Here is a 24,413-nt window from a genome sequence, read left to right as displayed (position 1 = left end):
ATCCATTACGTTTGTTTGGAATGTTTTTAGATCTCTAAAATCTGCACGTCTGAAAAGCACTTCCTTACATGACACTGTTTAGAGGAACATGCTTTATAGAATCTTAAGGCTGGAACCACCACTTCCTTACTTGACACTGTTTAGAAGAACATGCTTTTATAGGATTATAAGGCTGGGATCTTGGCCTTTAAAAGGCCCAGCTATAGGAAGTTTTCTTGAATTCATCTGGATCCAAACTCTTCTATCAACCAGCCAGGCGTGAAATCTGAGTGACCTTTGCCCCCTTTCGTCTCTCCCGTACCTCTTCACCTCTCCTCACCACAGTTCTTACCCTGTGCTTGTGCCACACTCAGCCCATCAGCAGGTCTTACACACTCACCCACTGTGGGATCGCTCATCTGTCCCCTTCTAGTCCCATGGGCTAGTTCAGGTTCTTAACACATCTTTCTTGGCACACTTATAAAAAACTTAAAGTGCTCTTTTCCTCCTGAATCTCCCACAAGTAGCACATTCTATACACTACTACTAGAGTGATCTTCTTAATATAATTATTGTATTATTCCTCTGCTCACAAACCTTCTGTAGTGTCTTATTGTGTACCAAATTAAGTGTAAAATCATCTACTGCTGTTCTCCAGAATCTTACTTTCAAACAGTTTAGCATCTTATCCCCTATTACTGCTCTTATGTTCCGTAGAGCATAGGTGGTCTAGGGTGGAACTGAAGAATTTGAGTTTCTAACAAGTTTTCAAATGAAGCTGATACTGCAAGTGCAGTCTGGGTATCACACTCAGAACATTATTCCAGCTGATCTGTAGGACCTGACATGAGGTTTTATAAATGAGATACTCACTGGCTATATGCTGAACAGAATTAAATCTATGTTTTTAAAGCCTAGAAAAACCGATTTTCCAAAGATCACTGGGATTAGGCATTCAAATCATAAGAAATGATTACTTTTGAAAATTTTAAACTTACAAAAAGTAACAAGAATACAGTGATTCTTTATACATCTTTTACTTTGATTTGCCTGTAGTTTACATTTTGTTACATTGCATATGCTTTATGTATGTAGTTTTGCATAAATAAGTAAATATATGTATGTTGCACTATATGTAATGTCCTTTCCTTCAACTATTTGCTTGTCCCTGCTGTACTATCAGGAATGTGATTTTACAGAATTCTCGTATAGATGGAGGCTTCGTTACTCTGATTTGGGGGATGGGCAGGCAACCTTTGGGGATAAGTGAGTCATTTCTGAGCCTATTTCCTTATCTTTAAGATATGAATATAATAAATTAGGTACAACAATTTAAGTAACATATATATAAATTACCAATTACAGACATCTTAACATAGCAAGCATTCAACAAATATGACCATTTTGCAGATTATCAAAGGAGTTATTTACATGTGTAGATAAATAATTTATTAACAAGTTTGTTAGTATGCTAAGTATATTGTACTAGATGGAAGCACTTTTAAGGGCAGGAAGTGTTGTATCTTCTACCAATAAAAAATTGGCAATAGATCTTTTAAAAATAAATGGACAACATAAATATATATGTATGCATATATGCATAATAGCATATACTATATTTAAGGCAAAGTCAATTATGCCTCCATTACATATAAATCCAGAAATTAGGAATCATAGTTTTATAATACATACACCAGAGAATTGATGAATGCATGTGTTATTTGCTGTTAGAATGTGCTTGGTCAGCCTGTTTTTAGCTTTTATGCTTGTAACAAGTAATGAAAACATTGGCTTTCCACAGTCAACCAAATATTTGTTTTGCTGCTACTTACTCATTACTGTAGACTAAATAATTTTTCTTGCCTTCAGCAGCAAAAATATGATTTTATTCCAAGCTTTGGATACTTTAGCTTTAATTTTATTCCTATATATATAATGTCACATGTGTGCTCCTATAATAAAATTGTAAATACTTTATCTTCTGTTGTATAATAAAGGATTGTACTCAGGTCCACAGAAATGATTCCAGGAGAAAAAGATAATGCTTTATCTGCTAAAAATGAAAGGAGAAAAAAGCATGCTGGCATGGAACAGAGAAATATAACTCTTCTAAAGAAAAAAGCAGACATTGAAACTCTTAAATGTTTAAAACAGGGCATCCTGTGTGCTTTTCAATAAAAACTGGTGAAAGCTGTGGTAAAATGTTTGTTTCATCAGTATGATTGTACTCCTAGGTCAAAAAAAAAAGGTGGAGACAAGAGAGAACAATGAAGTTAATGAATAAAACAAATGTTCCCCTAAATCATGGCCCTAGTTGTGTCTTACTAAGGAAAAATATAAGGATTATATAAAACAAATTTCTTTTCAATTTATTTTTATAGAGAAATTATCAAAATATTCATATGAGGCAAAACATTTTATAATTAACTTTCAAATGGTGGAAGCTTATTTTCACAATCTGCAAAGAAGTTCATTTCCTTTCAGAATCAAGGTTAGCTAACATCCAGTGCTTTCCCCTATTTACCACTTAGAGCATGGGAGTGTAATTATTTCTTTGTTTGCTAGTATATATCACTATACAGTGAGTTTCTTAAAAGCACGACCCATTTGATCATACTTCATTTATTTAGCAAATATGTATTGAGTGTGTACTATGTGCCAGACACTCTTTGGACACCTTGGATACACCAGGTAACAAAATGAAGACCTCTGGAGTCCTTTTAAAATAGGTCAAATCATCACACTGTACACCCCAAGTATCTTACAGTTTTGTCAGTTACACCTCAATAAAACTGGGGTTGGGGAAAGCAGAAAAAGACCTCTGCCCTAGTGGACCTTACCATCTACACACATTTGCAAAGTTACTGGCACATACACAGTGGATTTCCCATCACAGTTATAAGATGTCCACACCAACTCTAAGCATTGTATCTTCATAAAATAGCATCCAAGGTAAGAAGGAAGGGAAAATGTAAAAGGCCTTTCTTATTGTGGACCTTTCTCTTTATGGCAAAGAAAATCTTTCCCAGAATCCCCTGCCAGACGTCCCTTTGCATATCATTGGTCAAAACTAGACCATATATATATTGGTCAAAACTAGACCATATATATTAATATAGGATTAATCACTGCCAAAGAGGAGTAAGATTTCTTACTATAAGCAGCTAGAAGAAAACGTGTATCACCGCAGCTGCCAACTCACCTGGATCTGTGCAATTTGCTTGCCTGTCGCCCTGTAGCTGTTCATACTCCAGACCAACTCTTCCACTTCGGCACTGGATCCTGCAGCCTCTTCAGTTCAGTCACTCAGTTATGTCCGACCCTTTGCAACCCCATGGACTCTAGCACTCCAGGCTTCCTTGTCTATCACCAACTCACGGAGCTTGCTCAAACTCATGTCCATCCAGTTGGTAATGCCATCCAGCCATCTCATCCTCTGTCGTCCCCTTCTCTTCCTGCCTTCAATCTTTCCCAGCATCAGGGTCTTTTCCAATGAGTCAGTTCTTCGCATCAGGTGACCAAATATTGGAGCTTCAGCTTCAGCATCAGTCCTTCTGAAGAATATTCAGGACTGATTTCCTTTAAGACTGGCTGGTTTAATCTCCTTGCTGTTCAAGGGACTCTCAAGAGTCTTCTCTAACACCACAGTTCAAAAGCATCATTCTTTGGTGCTCAGCTTTCTTTATGGTCCAGCTCTCACATCCATACATGATTACTGTAAAAACCATAGCTTTGACTAGATGGACCTTTGTCAGCAAAGTAATGTCTCTGCTTTTTAATATGCTGTCTAGGTTGGTCATAGCTTTTCTTCCAGGAGCAAGTGTCCTTTAATTTCATGGGAGCAGTCACCATCTGTAGTGATTTTGGAGCCCAAGAAAATACAGTCTGTCACTGTTTCCATTGTTTCCCCATCTATTTGCCATGAAGTGATGGGACCGGAGGCCATAATCCTAGTTTTCTGAATGTTGAGTTTTAAGCCAGCTTTTTCACTCTCTTTCACTTTCATCAAGAGGCTCTTTAGTTCCTCTTCGCTTTCTGCTATAAGGGTGGTGTCATCTGCATATCTGAGGATATTGATATTTCTCCAGCAGTCTTGATTCCAGCTTGTGCTTCATTCAGTCAGGTATTTTGCATGATGTACTCTTCATGTAAGTTAAATAAGCAAGGTGACAATATACAGCCTTAACGTATTCTGTTCCCAATTTGGAATTAGTCCGTTGTTCTTTGTCCGGTTTTAACTGTTGCTTCTTGACCTGCATACAGATTTCTCAGGAGGCAGGTAAGGTATATGAGAGTATTCTCATCTCTTTAAGAATTTTCCAATTGTTGTGATCCATGCAGTCAAAGGCTAGCATAATCAATAAAGCAGAAGTAGATGTTTTTCTGGAATTCTCTTGCTCTTTCTGTGATCCAGCGGATGTTGGCAATTTGATCTCTGGTTCCTCTGCCTTTTATAAATCCAGCTTGAACATATGGAAGTTCATGGTTCATGTATTGCTGAAGCCTGGCTTGGAGAATTTTGAGCATTACTTTACTAGCGTGTGAGATGAGTGCAATTGTACAGTAATTTGAGAATTATTTGGCATTGCATACTTTGGGACTGGAATGAAAACTGACCTTTTCCAGTCCTGTGGCCACTGCTGAGTTTTCCAAATTTCCCGACATATTGAGTGCAGCACTTTGACAACATCATCTTTTAGGATTTGAAATAGCTCAACTGGAATTCCATCGCCTCCACTAGCTTTGTTCGTAGTGATGCTTCCTAAGGCCCACTTGACTTTGCATTCCAGGATGTCTGGCTCTAGGTGAGTGATCACACCATCAGGATTATCTGGTCATGAAGATCTTTTTTGTATAGTTCTTCTGTGTATTCTTGCCACCTCTTCTTAATATCTTCTGCTTCTGTTAGGTCCATACAGTTTCTGTCCTTTATTGTGCCCATCTTTGCATGAAATGGTCCCTTGGTATCTAATTTTCTTGAAGAGATCTCCAGTGTTTCCCATTCTATTGTTTGCCTCTATTTCTTTGCATTGATCACTTAGGAAGGGTTTCTTATCTTTCCTTGCTATTCTTTGGAACTCTGCATTCAAATGGGTATATCTTTCCTTTTCTCCTTTGCCTTTTGCTTCTCTTCTTTTCTCAGCTATTTGTAAGACCTCCTCAGACAACCATTTTGCCTTATTGCATTTCTTTTTCTTGGGGATGGTCTTGATCCCTCTCTCCTGTACAATGTCACGAACCTCCATCCATAGTTTTTCAGGCACCCTGTCTATCATATCTAATCCTATGAATCTATTTCTCACTTCCACTGTATAATCATAGTCAGAGTCAATATCTAGTATGGTATTTTGTGGAATAATGTGTCATCCTTCATGCGAGCCAAGGGAGCTTTGACCTTCAGAAAAGTGGTTATGAGTCTACCTTTTTCTTTCCCTGTTGTCTCAAAATGGAAAAAACAAGAATACTGTATATTTAATATAAGCCTGTTCTTTTCTATATTTTGGATTAAAGTACTTTTGTAGTAATTTGTACATTGGTTACTGGTTATCTTAAGAAAGATGCTTATTGTGAATTCCCTGGTGGTTCATTAATTAGAACTCTGCGCTTTCACTCCCAAGGGCCCAGGTTCAATCCCTGATCAGAGAACTAGGATCCTGCAAGCTATGCAGTGCACCCAAAACAAGAAAAAGATACTTATTATTAAAACTGCTATTTCTATTTGCTCTTATTAGCATTTACAGTTATAAAACTTACTTGTTTCAGGTTTTGCTTCCTTCCTAAAATTAGACAGGAAATTTCTTTTCCCTCTGATTTTTATATTGGCATCATAGGTCTGTAGTTTTTGATAGGCATGATGAGGCCTCTCAGCTGACTAGGACTTGGCATTCTTATCTTTACTATTCTGCTTTATCTGAGATAAAAGGTAAAAGGACCAAACATAACCTTGCATGAGCTAGAACTCAGTTCAGTTCTAGTATGCTTATCTATGTGGCCAGGTGTTATTTCCTTTGGATTTATATTTTTCATCTCACTGTTTTTGTGCCTTGTTGTATACACGGACCATTTATTTGACTTTCTTTGATTCTTTGTTTTCTAAAAACTAAAAACATTTTTTTATATCAGAAAACTGTGATAATCCATTTCAACCATGTTTTCATGTATCATCTTACTGCTACTTCCAAAAAAGGAAATATTCCCTCCAGCCAGCAACTGTTCCACCTTTTCTCATCAGTAGGGCTGGCACCGGTTCAAGTTCTGTCAACACTGTTCCATCAGATAAAGCTGCTGGTAACGTAAAGGATGAGAGGGGGTGGTATGAATGCACATGATTCATGTTCGCCGGAGTGCCAGCGCTCTTGCTTGACGCCCTAGAGCTTCTAGTGACACTTGCCCATGCACATAGCAGCATCTGTCTGATAATAGTTGAGTCATTTGGATAAGAACTCATGTTTTAGGGTTTTCATTGACAAAATGGTTAATAATTAAGCTTTTGTACAAGATCTTTGTATAAACATCATTTTTAATAAGCTAAAAGCCTAATCAGAATATAAGCAGTATGTCTGCAATCTGTTATCATCTGTACTGTTTCACTCGTTATTAACAGAACTGGATAAGCTTCACTTTTAGAACATGTTATGCAGCATGGAAAGTTTCATTTCATCCAACAAAATGATTGTCTTCTAAAAAGCAAGGAAAGAAGTGTCAGACAGAGCTATTCCCTATGGGCCTCTTCTCCTTGTGGAAGAAAATCTGGCATTACACGTAAAGTTTTTTTTGGATTCAGGAAAGGGCTTTGGAGCGAGCCTTATAAAGCTATCACTGTGTGCCAAGGGATAGCCCTCCTTCTGAACATTACCAGTCAACCATGCTGAATCACAGTCTAGTTACGTGATCACTTTAGTTGTGTCGAGTCAGAAAGGATTTAATCAAGCTCTCCAATCTCTGTATTCTGTCCGTTGTGTATGGTCCTTGCCAGGAAGCTCTCTGTGCATCCAGGCACAGAGCTTCCAGGCAATTGCACCACCTTTATGACTTGCTTCATCTTTACCCTGCTGCCCTAGGCCACTCGTGAGTCTCTCAAGATCTTTTTATCCTGTTAGCCTAAGTCCTATGCTAGAGGCAGGCCTGAACAGTAAGTTAGAGGCTACAGGAGGGGTTTTCAAACTGTAGTTGATAATTCACTGGGGGGTCATGAAATCAATAGTGTGTCTTAATCAACATTTTTATTTAATGGAATGGCATGAACCAGAAAACATCAGAGTGCATCACATGTAGTAAGGGTAAATAGTGTTTTATGAAATTTTTATTTTTTTCATTATATTTTAGTAACATATGAAATTGCCTTTTTTGTGGGTAAAACAATAGAATACCAGTAATTTCATATGGTTCAACCTTATACCTACAGTTTTATATGTTAGTTATATATACCGAACATGTATGTGTGTATAATTAAGACTTATTTCCTGTGCTAAGTCACAGTCTAAAAAGTTCATCATCAGTGCATTAGACTAAAAGTCTAATAGTGCTGTGCTAAACCAGGAAAAAGAAAACGCCCCAAAATTCTTTCCCCAGTTCTAAAATAGCTAACCTCTGCTGGGTAGAACAAGAATATTCATGAGAAACATATTTTATAATTAATAGACAATTTAATAATTAATAGTCATAATTGAACAGTATTCACAATTAACAGACATTTCAAGTGCTAAATTTGGTGTGCAGGTGAACTATAAGTTTTAGAGGCATTCAGAATAGTGAGAAATACTAAAATCAAAAGAAGGTTCCTCACTCAGGGAGAAAGGGAGAAATGGGTCTAACTGGACAAAAGGGCACATTCTTAGGACATGTTTAATCTCTGTAACACGAGCTAAGTAGTTTAGTTTGATAATGTATAGAACCTTGACGAAACATAAAAGAAGTAACCTGTATGAGAGAGAAATCATGAATAATACATAATTTTGATGAAATAAGATCAAAAAACAGTGTCACTTTGAAAAACCCCTAACTTTAATGTGATCAACAACCTACTGTTTGGGAAGACTTTTGAAATCTCACTTTAGAGCTGATGGCATCTTACAAAATCGCTTTAATTTTACCTACTGGGTGTTTGTGTTTCTTTTTAAGATTTGATTTTTCTTTTAAGAGATTTGGGAAATGTAGAATTATAACTTCAGGGAAATTCATTATTTTACTTTAGCAAATAAATAAATTAAGATTTCTGAAAATGAATGTGAAATCCATGACCTCAAGGATAATTATTTTAGAAACTGTTTTATTGTCTAGATACCTAGAGGTTTTTAGAAAAAAACATCATTTATCATGTGTCAATGAGGGATTAGTGTTTGCATTTTTTTTCCTAAATGAAAAGAATTAGATTTACATCTCAAAATACTGCCATATCCTCAAAACAAATCTATTCTTTGTACATTTCTCTTGCAAATCCCACCTCTTACTGCAGGTTTTAAGTCCACACCTTATGTCCTACCATGACCATTTTAGCCACGATTTTTTCTGTTGGGCTATTTTAACAACCTGCTAACAGGCTGCCAACAGATCTCTGTGGCTAATCTCAGATCCTGCCAATACATTCTGTGTGTGGCTTTCTTAAACACAAACTTGATCATGTGTCAATCCCCTTCATAAAATTCTTTAATGGCATCTCATTTCCTACAGGATGAAATCCTTTGCATTCCATACGAGGCCCCACATGGACTAAACTTTGCCTGCCACACTAGTCTCATCTCTCACTGTGGATTCTGTGCTCCACACAGGCATAATATTTCTGCAAAGCAACCTATCTAGCCTTTGTATTCCCATCTAGCCTTTGTATCACAACTTTCTCTCCCTGAAATGATTTCTATATGTAGTGGATATTGCCCCCATGCCCAAGTTGTTATTTCAGACCATTTCTCTAAGATGCCTTTCCTGATCTCTCCTTCATCACTTCCAATGGTCCTCGAACTTTTCTGTACATTAGAATCACCTGAAAATTCCAAAGCTCAGGAAGTGAGACCCAGTTTCAGTTGTTTTTTTTTAAACTCCCCAGGTGTCTGATCAAGATGGTTTAAATATTCCTTCATATCTTCCTATAGTTTATTCTATTATTTTATTTATACTTTTAATTCCTTAAGCCACCTTAAAATTATTTTAATCTATGATGTACAGTGAGGATATAGGGTTTGTAGTTTTAACAGATAAAAGAGACAGACTACCAGTTACCAGTATAGCATTTTTTCATAAATCTCTTCAAACATCACTGTAATTTTAGAACAGCTTCATCATGTCAAAAAGGAGATGTATTCTTTACTATCAGCTGTGACAACCTCAGCCTCCCCTCCCCCAAACCTAGACAACCACTAATCCACTTTCTGTCTTTATAGACTTCTCTGTTAAAGATATTTCATATGAATGGAATCATATAATGTGTGGCTTTTTGTGACTGGTTTCTTTCACTTATCATGTTTTCAAGGTTCATCTATATTGTGGGACATATCAAGTAACTCATTCCTCTTTATGGTTTCAATTTTATGATTAATCCACATTTTGTTAATTTGTCAACTGAATGGACATTTTGGTCACTTATAAAGTATGAACACTTCCAATATATATGTTTTTAAAGTGTGTTTATGACTCACGTAGGTGCTACTGCATATTCATTTGGTAGGTACTGTATATAACATATACCAAAAAGTTTAAAAGCTACAGTGAAATATAAACAGCATTCTTACATTTTTTTTTTCACCTCTCAGTGGGTCATTTGTATTCCGGAAAACTCTCACTTTTACAGATTTTTGAGGCTACTAGTTCAGGTGACTAAGTTAACTGAATAATGGAGTTTTAGATAGAAGATACAGTGCATGCAAATACATGGAAACAAGAGAAAATATGGCACCTTTTCTTGTCTTGGAAGTTGTGTGTCTGAAGTATAAAGTGGAAAGGAATTTTCAGGCAGTCATTTTTATCTTGTCCCTCACTATGATAATTTAAGGCTTAGTGAGAGTATCTTAGAATATCTATACTCATCTTCTCTCTCTCTCTCTCTCTCTGTCTCTACACACACACACACACACACACACACACGTGTGTGCATATATATGACACATATGTACATATGCATATATATGTGACACATATATACATATGTGTATGTGTGTGTGTATGTATATATGAGGGCTTCCCAGGTGACTCAGTGGTAAAGAATCTGCCTGCCAAAGCAAGAGACACAGGAGATATAAGTTCCATCCCTGGGTCGGAAAGATCCCCTGGAGAAGGAAATGGCAACCCACCCCAGTATTCTTGCCTGGAAAATCCCATGGACAGAGGAGCCTGATGGGCTACAGTCCATGGGGTCACAAAGAATCAGACACGACTTAGTGACTGAGCACCTATTATATATACATATATATGAACACCTAAGAAAGAATATTAAAATTTTTATTCTATAAAAGTCTATAATTTTTGTAAATTTATAGTTTTATTATTACAGTTGACCCTAGAATAACAAGGGTTTCAACTGTACAGTTCCATTTATTCATGATTTTTTCAGTGGCTGCATCCAGCATGTGATTGGTTGAATCTGTACAGGTGGAACCACGGATATAGAGGACCAACTATAAAGTTGTACTCAAAATTTTAACTGTTGGGAGATTGACACTCCTAACTGCCCACATTGTTCTAGGGTCAAGTTTACTATTTGGCAGTGTATGTTAGACGCTATGTCAGAATACTTTCTAGAAACTGTCTTATAGTTTGGACTTTTTTCAAATAACCCCAACCAAGAATTAGCAGCATTAATTTCCTACTTAACCACTCTGTTCTGGTTTATTTCTAAACATCTTAATTAATTGCAGTATTTTCTTTGATTTAAGGAGACAGACTGAGTCTACTACAAGAAGACAACATCAAAAATAAGTCCCTTGTACTTTCTCTTCTACAAAAACCATGGCGACATCCCTCACACTTTCATTTCATATTGTGCTGAGTTCAATATTAAGCAAATGTAGAAGAAAAATTATGTGTGTTCTTACCAATTTGGCTGTGGTTGAAGAGAAAATGGTTGTAATATTTATCCTACTACAGCCAAAGACTTTCCTAGTCTGTGGTATCTTGTGAAGATTCTGGGCAGACTATTGGGATAGAATCCAATCAACTTAGTTTCTCAGAAATATTTCTCAAGATTAGCTTGTTTATTTTTATATTATTCACAGTCTCACTTTTCTAGGTATTTTAACAAGCATATCACAGTAATTAATTTACTACCTGATATACTCCTAAGGCAGTAGTAATTAATACCGAGTTTACCATCTAAGAAAATAGAGACAAAGCTTTTGTGAGGTCGACTCGAGCCTTTACTTCAGAGAGTGACAAAGCTGGGAATAGAATGTAAAGTTGCTAACTCAAAATATTGAACCCAGTCCATTCAATGTGTTGGCTTTCTTTTGTGACTAAGCCAGAGATTTTTAAAAAATTAATCAGTGAGAATGTGTCTGTAATTATGTTCTAATCCAAAATAAGAGGGTGAGAAATTTTCCACTTCACCAAGAAAAAAGTGTAAGATTGCTGTGGTAACGATTTCAGTTTATGAAATTAATCAGACAAACAAACCAGAATAATCCTTATTCATTAAAGGATTAATTAATAGCATTTGAAAACTTAGGTACTTTCTAAATCATTTTATTTCCTCCATTAAATGTGTTTTTATACTGTAGAGTTTAGAGACTAACTTTAGTTGATAAACTACCTGGATGAGTATTATATTTCCTAGGTTTCCTGATTGTTTTTTGACTGTGGGTACCATATAAGAAATGTTCAGAGCCACTAAGCCTAAGAGAGCACCTGAAGATTACAGCTCTCCATGGTTTGAGACAAAGAAGACTGGGTTTTCAGCCTACTCTGCTTTGACACACTACCATTTCCCACTCTCAATTATTTTCTTTAAGAATCCACTTTCCTCTGAAATATGACTTTCCTTTTTTAAAAAAATGTATTCATTAGAACAATATTTGTCAAATGCCTGAAAACATACAGGCACTGTTTTAAGGTCTAGACATAAATCGGCAAGTAAAGCAGAAAAGTCACCGCCCTCCGTGAACTCACAGGTTGGATCTAACTTTGGTGCCCTTTTCAGTTTGAGCTCACCAACATTCACTCACGTACTTTTTCAGTTTTCCACTTTTTCCAAAATGATAGGTTTCCAAATGTAGTGCCCTCATCTTTCTAGTGGCAGCTTCTTTCCTATTATATTTAAATGAGTTATTATGCACAGAGCACTTAAAATAACTGGCATATGGAAAGGCCTACTTGTGTAAGTGTCAGCTACAGGTCATAGTTGTGGTTTTTCCAGTAGTCATGTACGGATGTGTGAGTTGGACCATAAAGATGGCTGAGCGCCAAAGAATTGATAATTTCCAAACTGTAGTGTTGGAGAAGACTCTTGAGAGCCCTTTCAACTCTCAAACCAATTGGAGAGTTGAAATTGGTCTCAGTTGAAAACCAGTAGGAGATCAAGCCAGTCAATCCTAAAGGAAATCAACCCTTAGTGTTCACTGGAAAGACTGATGCTGAAGCTGAAGCTTTGGCCCACCTAATGCAAAGAGCCAACTCATTGGAAAAGCCCCTGATGCTGGGAAAGATTGAAGGCAGAAGGAGAAGGGGACGGCAGAGGATGAGATGGTTAGATAGCATCACCGACTCAGTAGACATGAATTTGAGCAAACTCCAGGAAATAGTGAAAGACAGGGAATCCCAGAGTGTTGCAGTCCGTGGGGTCGCAAGGAGTTGGACACGACTTAGGGACTGAACAACAAAACAGGTTGAACATAGTTGTTGTTGTTCAGAAGGTAGGAATAGCAAAGCGTTTTCCATCCTATCAGCATGCCAGCAGAACTGCTTATTCATAAGCAAATTCAGGATTATGGGTAAACCTCATAACAAGAATACTACCTGAGCATTTAAATTTAGAAAAATATAAATTGTTCTGATAATGCACATCACAAGAATTCTCTACATTTCTTCCAAGTTTAAATTTTATTGGTGCTTTGAAAAGATAATTTAATATACAGAAATGTTTTTAGTCAAACAAGTATGTTAATAGAATGAAAAATATTGTATCTATTCCTTGCTTCTTCAACTGAGATTTAGTCCTTTGAAGGGAACCATAACTATAAAGTAGCTTATAGGCATAAAATGTGGTATTCTGTATTCTCTGCCAAATAATAATACCTCATATTTATATAACATGAATAGTTTACAAAATCCTGTCACATGACTCATTACACTTAGTTCTGTAACAGTCCTGAGAAGTAGATTAAACAAGTATTGTGTCCATTTTGCAAATGAAGAAACCAGAGTATTAAAGATACTTAGTATTCACCCTAACTTAAACAGTAGATTTGAGGAGTCAGATCTTCTGTCCAGTATTCTTTCCACTATAAAACTGCAAAGCATTGTTTCCTTTTAAAATAAAGTAAAAGAAGCCACAAGCAATATGACCTGTTAGCTTGAAGCCAGAATCAGCAGACAGAGGACTGGCCTATAATTTACAGCATTACCACTAAGATTAAATAAAATGACCCCCATCCAACTCACCCTCTGACCCCAGGTTCCAGAAAGCATATTTGGACACAGTCAACTTCAGATGAAGCATAATTTGATCATCTTTTTTTCTACTCTCACTTCATTAAATGTACCTTGTTAGAGCTATCATTAAAAATGGGGGTTGGGAAGAATGGATAAAATCTGAACCAGATTATAGAACAGTCTAGGCAGGTAAAAAAAAAAAAAAATTCTGAGACCGTGAAGAGAGCCAGAAATACTGAGTATGGTCCTTTCAAGTAATGGCACATATTTTCACATTTAAATTAGATTATTCTGATAGATGGGGAAAATGTATTTTTCCAGGATATTTTTCGAAGTTTCTTCCTAAAATAATTAGGGGGAAATCCAATAAGATCTGGGGAGTCAGTTTCTCTTTGTCTCTTTCTCTCTCTTACCCACTTGCCTTTGCTCTCTTCATCACTGAATATGGGAAATGCATTGTTTTCCTTGATTTAGGGAAGCGTAGATGCCAGGAAACTTGAAATTGTAATTTTATCAACTAACTCAAACTAATACCATAATAAGAAAATACCTTTTAAAAAGCTTCTTAGAAATGAGTTCAAATAACTTAACAACCTAGGGTGGTTCAGCACACTTCATTTCATTTTGTAAAAGGCTCACAAACACTTGTGACCTGCACGGTATAAATTGTGGCTTCCTCCTTGCTTCACCTAAGGGAGTTCAGATTCCTTTCATGATCAGATTTTTATCTTATTTTCTTTATTCCCAATTTTATTTACCCATTCTTCATTTCCCCAAAATATTACTCCTCTCCATCATGTGTATCCTGCACTATGTTGCTTTCGTGCTTTGGTTGTATTGTCTTTTCTACCTGCGGTGGTTAAATATTATTGCTCCTTTAAGGCCCAGTTCTGCTTCCACTTCCACCACCCAGTTTTTCCCTCTCCCTCCTCTGCATAAATTTCATAATTACTTTATCAGGACCTCTCGTATGTCATTTGCACCTTCGCATAGTTGAAGAGTATGTCTTGTCCATTTTCCAGCCTATAAGCTCTACACCATCACAACTGTCTTTTTTCCCTCACCCTCATGTGTAACAGTGCCCCCACCATAATGGTTTGCCATGTAATAGGCTAGAAAAAGCGTGGACTTTGAAGTCTGACAGCCCTAATTTCAGATTCTTGCTCTATCATTTATTAGCCATATAACGTTGGGCAAATTACTTAAACTCTCTGAACCTCTGTTTCTTCATACATAAAATGGAGATGATCATACTCCTGTTGTTAACAGCATAAATTTATGGTGAGAAGTCAAGCACAGAGTTATGAGTATCTCAGACAAGCTAGATCCTAAACACTGGTGATGGTGCTGGTAGGAGTAGTCATACTTGTATTTTAGAAGCCACTTTACTGTTTGTTTCCTCGGTCACATAGAGGACAGGAAGACTCTGTCATACCACACATGAAATGATTTAAGGACTATTTTGAACCAGTTTAGAAACTCTCATAATTAACTTGGAGAAAAGTACTTCATGAGCTTACTACAAAATAATAGAATCCTCCTTTAAGTACTGTTAGCAATTATGTTATTCTGCACAGTTGAATTTGCTAGGGGAGTCATATCCTCAGGAGATTTTAGATAGCAGTTATTTCTTCAGTATCCTCCTTGATTGACTTTATGAAATCTTTTTATTTTTAAATATTCAGGATTTTTTTCCTTATTGCTACAACACAGAGTACGTATTAATAATTTGTAGGCTCCACATTCAGAATAACAGGCCAACATAGGGATGTTGTCAAAATGTCCATCAAATTATAAGAAATGTGTGTCGTACCATCTGGAGAAGTACAAAGTGTGTTCTGTTGAGGGGTCTGGGGACAACATCAGTCAACCATGTACTAGTCTTGAGGTCCATATGAGGCAGAATAAGGTAAAAGTGAATAGGAGGACAGGCTATAGCCAACAGGTGGGGAGCTGGAGCCCCCAGAAGAAAAGGCATTTATGCCCGTCAGTAATCCTCAGTGACCATTTATATATTGTATTTGTTTCTTGTGATCATTATTAATAAGAATGGAGAAGCATCTGATGAAAAGCTTATCAGATAGTCATATAATTAAAAATGTTTATTAGTAAAATATAAGACAATTAAGCCTAATTGAAATCAGTTTAATGGTTAGTGTTCAGAACCTGTCTTTACCAATCTATGTTCTTTTATCACTGAATTTACTAGATAAATTCATTTAACTTTATTTGAATTGATTTTTAGTATATGTGTTGTGGTAATTAATTTATGTGCTGTATGACTATACGTTATTTCCAGCATGACTGCTATTTGAATTATAGACTTGACAATCAGTATCCTCTCTCTAAAAAAAAGAGACAAACTTTCATATTTGGAAAGGAGTGAAACTTAAGCTTCCCATTCCAGTATTCTTGGGCTTTCCTGGTGGCTTAGATGGTAAAGAATCCACCTGCAATGCAGGAGACCTGGGTTTGACCCCTGGATTGGGAAGATCCTCTGGAGGAGGGCATGGCAACCCACTCCAGTATTCCCGCCTGGAGAATCCCCATGGACGGAAGAGGCTGATGGGCTTCAGTCCATGGGGTCGCAAAGAGTCAGACACAAGTGAGTGACTAAACATACATGAGACTTTAAAAAACAAGTTTTTTAAATTACTAAGAGAAGACTATATTTGCGGGTTAAAAATTCCAGGAAGTTTCAAAAAGCAAAACTTGAATTTTCTGTATACCAGCTATTTACAATAGCATTTACATTGTACTAATTGTTGTAAGAACCTGCCTGCCAATGCAGGAGACGTTAGAGATGCATGTTTCGTTCGATCCTTGGGTTGGGAAGATTCCCTGGAGAAGGGAATGGCAACCCACTCGAGTATTCTTGCCTGAAGAATCCCACAGACAGAAGAGCATGGCAGGCTATAGTCTGTGGAGTTGCAAAGAGTCAGACACAACTGAAGCAACTTAGCACACAAAATGTTTTAGGTAATCTAGAGATAATTTAAAGGTGATGGGAGGATGTGCATATTTATATGCAAATACTATATCATTTTATATAAGGAACTTGAGCATCCTTGGATTTTAGTCTGGATGTTGAAGATCCTAGAACCAGTTCCCCACAGATACTGAGGGACAACTGTATATACTTGAAAGTGGTGTGTGGTTATTAGACTGTAATGAAATACATCTGCAGTGATTATGCACTACAAAGAAAAAGTACACATAGCAATGTATAGAGAGAGGAAACGGCATTGGGTTATCAGAAAATCTGGTTTCTGATATTCTCAGCTTAGCATAACCATTTAACCTCTCTGAACCTAAGTTTTCTCATCTGTAAAATAAGCAAATTATTACTGTTCAAAAACTTCTTAGTGTTAATATTTTATGTTGTGATTCAGCACATATTCCTTTTGTATTAAATTTAAATTTAAAAATTAAGATTTAATAACTAGTAGAATATGAACATACAGACCCCTAGATATGAACTGTCATATATTCATTAGTCACCCCTTCTGGAAGTGCCTAAATTGAAAAAAAAAAAAAAATATATATATATATATATATATAGTTCTAGTTATATTCCAAATGGAAATACAAAATGGAATACAGTCTGAAAATGTGGATAAATTTAACTGAATTATAATGTGTTACCTTTATATTTCTTAAATCATCTAATAGAAAAACACAGAGGAAGGTAGTCTATATTACTTTGGAGAATTATTTTAAGCTCCAAAATAACATGATGAAATGAGGCTAGGATGAACAACAGAGAAAGAAAAAATTTTTTAATTTGTGTAAATGTAGATAATTCCATTTGACATTCAATGTTGAGGCATACCTCAATGTGTAGTATTCAATATTCAAGCATAGTATTTCACATAGTACCTAAATTATTTAATCACTTTTGACTAATTTTCATGAAGTTCTAGAGGCTTATTTTGACCACCAGATGGAGCCAGCATTGTTTGATTTGTAGAATTAAAAATATACTGAAAATAAAAATTGGTTAAATGAAATTAATAAGTTGTAGATTTTTTACTTTGGCACATAGTACAGAAAAAATTAAACTTTTAGCCCAGTCTTTGCCTAAATTTCTGCCTAGTCTTCATAAATGTGAATATAGATACCTCCATTAAATAATTTCTTTATTGTGAATTAGTTTTTGTATTAGCAGTTTCATTGGATAAACCAGTTTTCTTCTCATCACCTTTTAAAGATATCATCTAAGCACTTTCAGTTATTTTTAAAACAAAATTAGTACAAAAAATAAATATTGTGGATTATAATTATGGCTATATTACATGTAAGCTCTCATTTTAATGTCACAGAATATTCCCAATGTTATCATTTCTATAGTGGATTTTCTTAATAAAACAAACCAAAAAACCAGGCATTTTGACTGAGGTGGAAGATATGCAGTTTATCCCCAGGAGCTCCTCAAGGAGACAGTATAAAGCTTCAATGATTGGCTGTAGCTCTTACAAAGATTCTCCCCAGAAAGCTCAATGCTCAAGGGCTTCATCAGGGATAACTGCCTTCAGGTTGGCTTCTACTCCTCTCACCTCTGTTTAATAAGCATCAGAAATTATCTAACCCCTTACAACTCAACTTAATTAGGCAGCTATCTATTGAAAAAATATTTGTACACTAGGGGCCCCAAACCCCTACAAGGCCCTCAAGGAGCCATTCCATCCAGCAAGAGCCACAAGGCAACCATGGACACTGTTGTAATTTAAGATCTAAAAATGAGCACACTGTTTATTTGTCCATTCAGTTTCTATTTATTGAATACGTACTATATGCAAGGAGTATACTAGCCCGCAATCAGGGCACTGTCCCTGCCATTTGAGTTTATAGCTGAAGGGGCAGTACAAAGAAAATTAGGATATAGTTAAGTGAGAAGCTACAAAGTGTTTAAAAATTCAAATGAGGGAAATATACGATTAATTAAGGGGAATCAAGAAAAGCCATAAAGGACTCTTTCTAGATGGAAATTATTTTCATTAACCCCACTGTTTGGCATATCACAGTTCCTATTTATTATGGTCCAGGAGGAATTCAAGACCTGTTTTGGTAGGACTTGATATTTCATCAGGACACTTCCAGTATGATGACATGATGCCTTTTTATGTCAAATTGGAATATCTTCTAAGTTTTCTTTTGTTTCAGACATGAAGAAAAAATAACCACACTGGTTAAGAGATTGTACTTTGGAGCTGGACTGTGTGGTTTTTATTCCCATGTTTATAATCCCCTAGATAAGTTATTTAACCTCTCACTGCCCTAGTTACCTTATCAGCAGAATGGGTTAATAATATGTTGTTTATGAGGATTAAACAAGTAATTCAAGGTACCAGTATCTGGCACTTGGTACTTGAAATGTTAGCTATCATGTTATTTATTATTTTCCTTTTTTTGCATCATGTTAGCTATTTTCAAGTCTGGTGCTTTTCCTAGAATTAATTTAAGGAATATATAAAATTTGATAAAAACATACTGTGTAGCTTCCAGTATGATGAGATACAATTAGATGTTAGTAACTTTGGTATTTTTCCATATTCATATTCATTAAAGTCTGTCCCTTTTCAGATGTTGTTTACTATTATCACTAACATATCACCTTTATTTATATAAAAATTTTTATTATGGGAATTTTTCAAAAATTTCCTTGAAATAGTGCTAGATTTCCTTTAAATAGATCCCTAGATCTATTTAAAAATCATGTGCGTGCTTAGTCGCTTAGTCGTGTCCAACTTTTTGCAGCCCACTGGGCTCCTCTGTCCATGGAGTTTTCCAGGCAAGTATACTGGAGTGGGTTTCTGTTCGTTCTCCAAGGGATCTTCCTGATTCAGGAATCGAACTTGCATCTACTGTGTCTCCTGCATTGCAGGCACTGCAGGATGGCTCATTACCCACTGAGCCATCGGGGAAGGCTATTTAAAATCATAAGTAGCTTTATTAACAGTTTCTAACACATAATAATCACTTAATAAACTTTTTTTTTAATGGATGAATATGCACCTACTTGAAGCTTTTAGTTGCTTGAGCTCTAATACTGAGACAGTAGAAGGTATAAGCCCTTTTATCTATGAAGTGAGATTTGTAGATGGATACCATTGGCTCATTAGCTAAGTAACCAGTAATTGAGTAGTCATCACCCATTTCTGCTCAGAACAAAATAGTTTTGTAATGAAGAGAGTCAAGTGGAACAAAAATTATGTTTCTGACTAGTTCTTAGGGAAGAGTTAGAGACATTCTTTATAACACACAGGGGGGAAAGTACAGTATTAATGTCACTAAAACTCAGAGTCAGAACATAAGTTTTAGCCCAAGTTCTGCTTCTAATCCACATGGGACACTAGCTAAGTTCTGGTGCTCTAATAAACTGATGCTCTAATAGTAAATTGATGGTTATAGTGATGTTGGACATTCTTGTCACCAAACCCTTTTAAATATATTTTCTAGTATTATCTTGGAGGTCACTAATATGTTTAAATTTTGTTATTCTGATACTATGCAGGCTTCCCTGGAGAAGGAAATGGCAAACCACTCCAGTATTCCTGCCTGTCCCATGGACAGAGGAGCCTGGCAGGCTATAGCCCGTGGTGTTGCAAAGAGTCAGGCACAACTGAGCGACTTCACTTTCACACTTTTTTTCACTCTAACACTATAGCACAAGTAATGGCTTCCCTGGTGGCTCAGGTGGTAAAGAATGCACCTGCAATGCAGGAGACCCAGGTTCAATCCCTGGGTCGGGAAGATCCCTTGGAGAAGGAAATGGCAACCCACTCCAGTATTCGTGCCTGGGAAATCCCATGGACAGAGGAGCCTGGCGGGCTATAGTCCATGGGGTCACAAATAGTTGGACATGACTGAACGACTAACACAACAACAATAGCATAGGTAAGCTTTAAACCCTCTCTTGGTGGCTAAGAGTCTATGCAAGAATCAGCAACATAATACTTATAATCAGTGGCTTGATTTCTTAACTATTTTTACATATATTATGTTTACTTTACCCATCAGATTACTTTCTAGAATGAAAAACCTATATCGTGTTTACTTTAGATATCATTTATAGTGTCAGGCATACAGTGGGAACACATTAAGTTTTGTTTTCTGAACTGAACTTTTAATTGAAGACAGTAGGGCACAGTATGAGATTTTAGTATCAGAGAGACTTGGGTTCAAGTTACAGCTTTAGTATATTCTAATTGTGGTGTTGGACACGACTGAGCGACTGAACTGAACTGAATTGTGGTGTTAACCCTGTTTCCTAATTTGTAAAATAGGTTTATGGATGCTTTCTTCATGAAGAATCAAAGAACCTTAGCATGGTACCTAACATATAGTAGGTATTTAGTAAATGTTCTTTTTTCCCCCTTTCTTCATTCCTATTTAGCATACATTTTGTTGAGATTTCAGTTAATTACAAATAGTTGTCATATTGCATTATTATTTATAAATTATCCAGCATATATTAAGATTTTTAAGAATGGTATTAGACATGGAGCACTCTCTACTTAAAGAAACTGATTTTTTTTCAAGCCCCTTTTCTATTTTATTAGATAGTTTTATGTCACTAACATCATCCCGTCAAGTACTCAATTTTTGCTTATTCAGGGGCATTCAAAGTGAAAGTGAAAGTTGCTTAGGCATATTAGACTCTTTGCAACCCCGTGGACTGTAGCCTGTGAGGCTCTTCTGTCCATGGAATGTTCCAGGCCAGAATACTGGAGTGGATAGCCATTCCCTTCTCCAGGGGATCTTCCCAAGTGAGGGATCAAACCCAGGTCTCCCACATTGCAGGCAGATTCTTTACCGTCTGAGCCACCAGAGAAGCCATGAATGTGCTACTTTTTCTTCTGGCCACATGGACTGAGTTAAAACAGAACATGTTTCTCCAAATATATAGGAATGCTAGATAAAATATGATCCAGCCCAATTTAAATCTTAGCTAAATCTATATGGAATCTAGGGAAATGGTACTGATGAACCCATTTGCAGGGCAGGAATAGAGACACAAATACAGAGAATGGATTTATGGACACAACATGGGAAGGAGAGAGAGAGAAGCGTCGACGTGTACCCACTACCACGTGCAAAACAGCTAGCGGGAAGCTTCTGTGTGACAGAGGCAGGCCAGCCCAGTGTCCTGTGATGATGCAGAGAGTGGAGTGGAGGCGGGGCGAGAGGAAGGCTCAAGAAAGAAGGCTGATTCACCTTGTAAGGCAGGAACCCATGCAACAGGGTAAAGCAGTTATCCTCCAACTAGAAAATAAATATTTAGCTAAGCTTCAAAGAGACAGAGAGGGGGCCGGCGGGGGTTAGGGAAAGTGGAAATGAGAGAGAGGGGGCAAGAAAGAAAAGAAAAGTCCTAGGTACTAGAAACAAAGGGGAGGCCTAACTAGAGCATTAAATGCTCAAATTGACACAGTAGTTGCCCAGGGGGATATTGAAACCAGATGTAGGCTCTGATAGCTAGAAGCTCCGGTTTTAATATCACACTTAGAGATACAGTCTTGGATCAAAAGAGGAAGGAACTAGAAAAACTGTCCTCCTGGTCAGGAAGTCCACAATGAAGCTCATCATTTTTCATAACTATATATGGAAGGGGAAAAAAAAAGTCTGTCATAAAAAATCAAAACTCTAAACTGCTACCAGGCACAGCTATAAAGTCTGAATGTACACTACCTATGTAGTACAGAAATCCTAAGCCAGGAAATTAACTTGGAGGAAAATGGCTGTGCACTAATGGAACCCCTTAATTTCCTGGTGGAAACAAATGCAGAAGCTCTCTGTAGTAATGCTGACACAATCCTGGGTGCCAGGGACTCCTCAGGAGCATGATGGAGATGCAGCTCTAGCTGTAGGCACACTCAGAATCAAAAATGAGGAAACGCATGGAGATTAACCACTGTGGGGAGAGAGTCAGAAGCCACAACAAAAGCAACTCCAAGAGTAACCCAGAAGATAAAACATAACAAGTGTGTTTAAGATAAAGAAGTTTTTAAATATATAAAAATCATAATAAAAAACTTAGGCTATCAAAAAAATATCTAGAATATCTAGAATTATATGATTATTAAAATCAACAACTCAGTTTATGTCTTAAAACTGATTAGATACAACTAAACAGAGAATTAGTGAACTAAAGTAGAGCTAAGGAAATTACTCAGAGTATAGTACTGAGGAATAAAAACATGAAAAATGAATGTGCTGTGAACATTTGATCATACTATAAACAGAAGTGCTTTATACTGATATAATGTGCCCCATTAGGAAATACAAGAGTTCACCATATTTTTTCACACAGTTGGGTTTGTGTAGCAGATAATCATTGCATTTGGCTATGTGTACCATGTTGAAGTGTTTGAGTTACAGTTTCTATGCAGTCCAAATGGAACCTTATCAGGCTTATTCCTGGTATCACAGATGTATATAACTAAAGACCAGCTGATCTCACAGCTGTTGTAAAGCTGTTTGTTCATTTTGGCTAGAAATTTAAAAAGGAGGAGAAGAAACACATCTGAAAAAACAGACAGTTAAAAATCTCAGAAGACTGAGAACTAGAGAAACCATAATTACCAAGAACTAGATAACTACAATCTAGCTAATTAACATATATCTGTCACCTCACAGCGTTACACTTTGTGTATGTGTGGTGATCAACTTTCTTAGCAAATTTTAGGTATACAATACAGTATTATTAACTGTATTTACCGTGCTGTACCTTAAATCTCCAGAACCTTCCTATCCCACATGATTGAATCTTTGTACCCTTTGACATCAAAATCATATTAGGTAACCATAAGAATACTCCTTGTTTCTTTTTTTTTTTAAGAAAAAAGAAAATTTTGTTTAACTAGATAATCTCTTGAACACAATGGCTGGTTATTAGTATATTACACATTAATTATGCTTCTCAAACTAGGTAACAAAGAGGCAAGCAACAAACCAAGGCTTGAGTAGAACAGTTTGTGACATTCTTGATTACAGCTGGCTCATCTTGGTTTGTCAGCCAAAGATGAGAAGATATAGGTTTGTTTCTTAAGTCACAAATTGTCATTAATATATATAAATGTAAGTATTGTAAAATATTGGTACTTTTTTTTTTAGGCAACACTGTATTCTGTGAACCCAGATGTTAACTAATTTTTATATGGAATTTATTGCAGGATCAAATCCATAATTATTTTTTTCTCATTTCTAATTTAGTAAAAATTACTTTCATCTGCTTCTGGGTAACTGTCCTGATTTTTTATTAGATATATATGTATTCTATGATGCTATTAAATCAAAGTTGTTTGTTGTTGTTTCGTTATTGTTTTAACTGGGGAGCAGAAGTGGAAAGTAATTGGAAAATCAACCAATATTGAAGGACTATATCTTGTAAGGCAAAGGAGTAATATGAAATGGTATTGCTGAATTTTAGGAATATCTTATTTTAAAGGTGAGATAGGTGATTTTAAAGTCAAATAATTACAAGTGAGAACAACTATAATAGTACAGTATAAAATAAAGACATTAAAATTGGTTGTTTAATTAACATCAGTCATTTTCTAGGAAATCATTGTGGAGCTTGTAGAGTTTATTGGTTTGTTTGTTGAGTTGTTTTTTTTTTTATTAGTTGGAGGCTAATTACTTTACAATATTGTAGTGGTTTTTGCCATACATTGACATGAATCAGCCATAGATTTACATGTGTTCCCCATCCTGAACCCCCCTCCCACCTCCCTCCCTACCCCATCCCTCTGGGTCATCCCAGTGCTGTGGTACGTATACACAATGGAATATTACTCAGCCATTAAAAAGAATACATTTGAATCAGTTCTAATGAGATGGATGAAACTGGAGCCCATTAT

General features: G+C 36.3%; 1 protein-coding gene across 4 annotated transcripts in view; it reads left to right on the top strand.

Annotated features, from left to right (window-relative positions):
- Nucleotides 1–24,413, top strand: part of CWC27 (CWC27 spliceosome associated cyclophilin) — a 241,541-nt gene that overhangs the window by 159,562 nt on the left and 57,566 nt on the right. The gene's annotated exons all lie outside the window — the stretch shown is intronic.

Source organism: Cervus canadensis, chromosome 16, assembly GCF_019320065.1.
Source record: "Cervus canadensis isolate Bull #8, Minnesota chromosome 16, ASM1932006v1, whole genome shotgun sequence".
NCBI classification, from domain to species: domain Eukaryota; kingdom Metazoa; phylum Chordata; class Mammalia; order Artiodactyla; family Cervidae; genus Cervus; species Cervus canadensis.
This window is presented reverse-complemented; position numbering and strand designations above follow the sequence as displayed.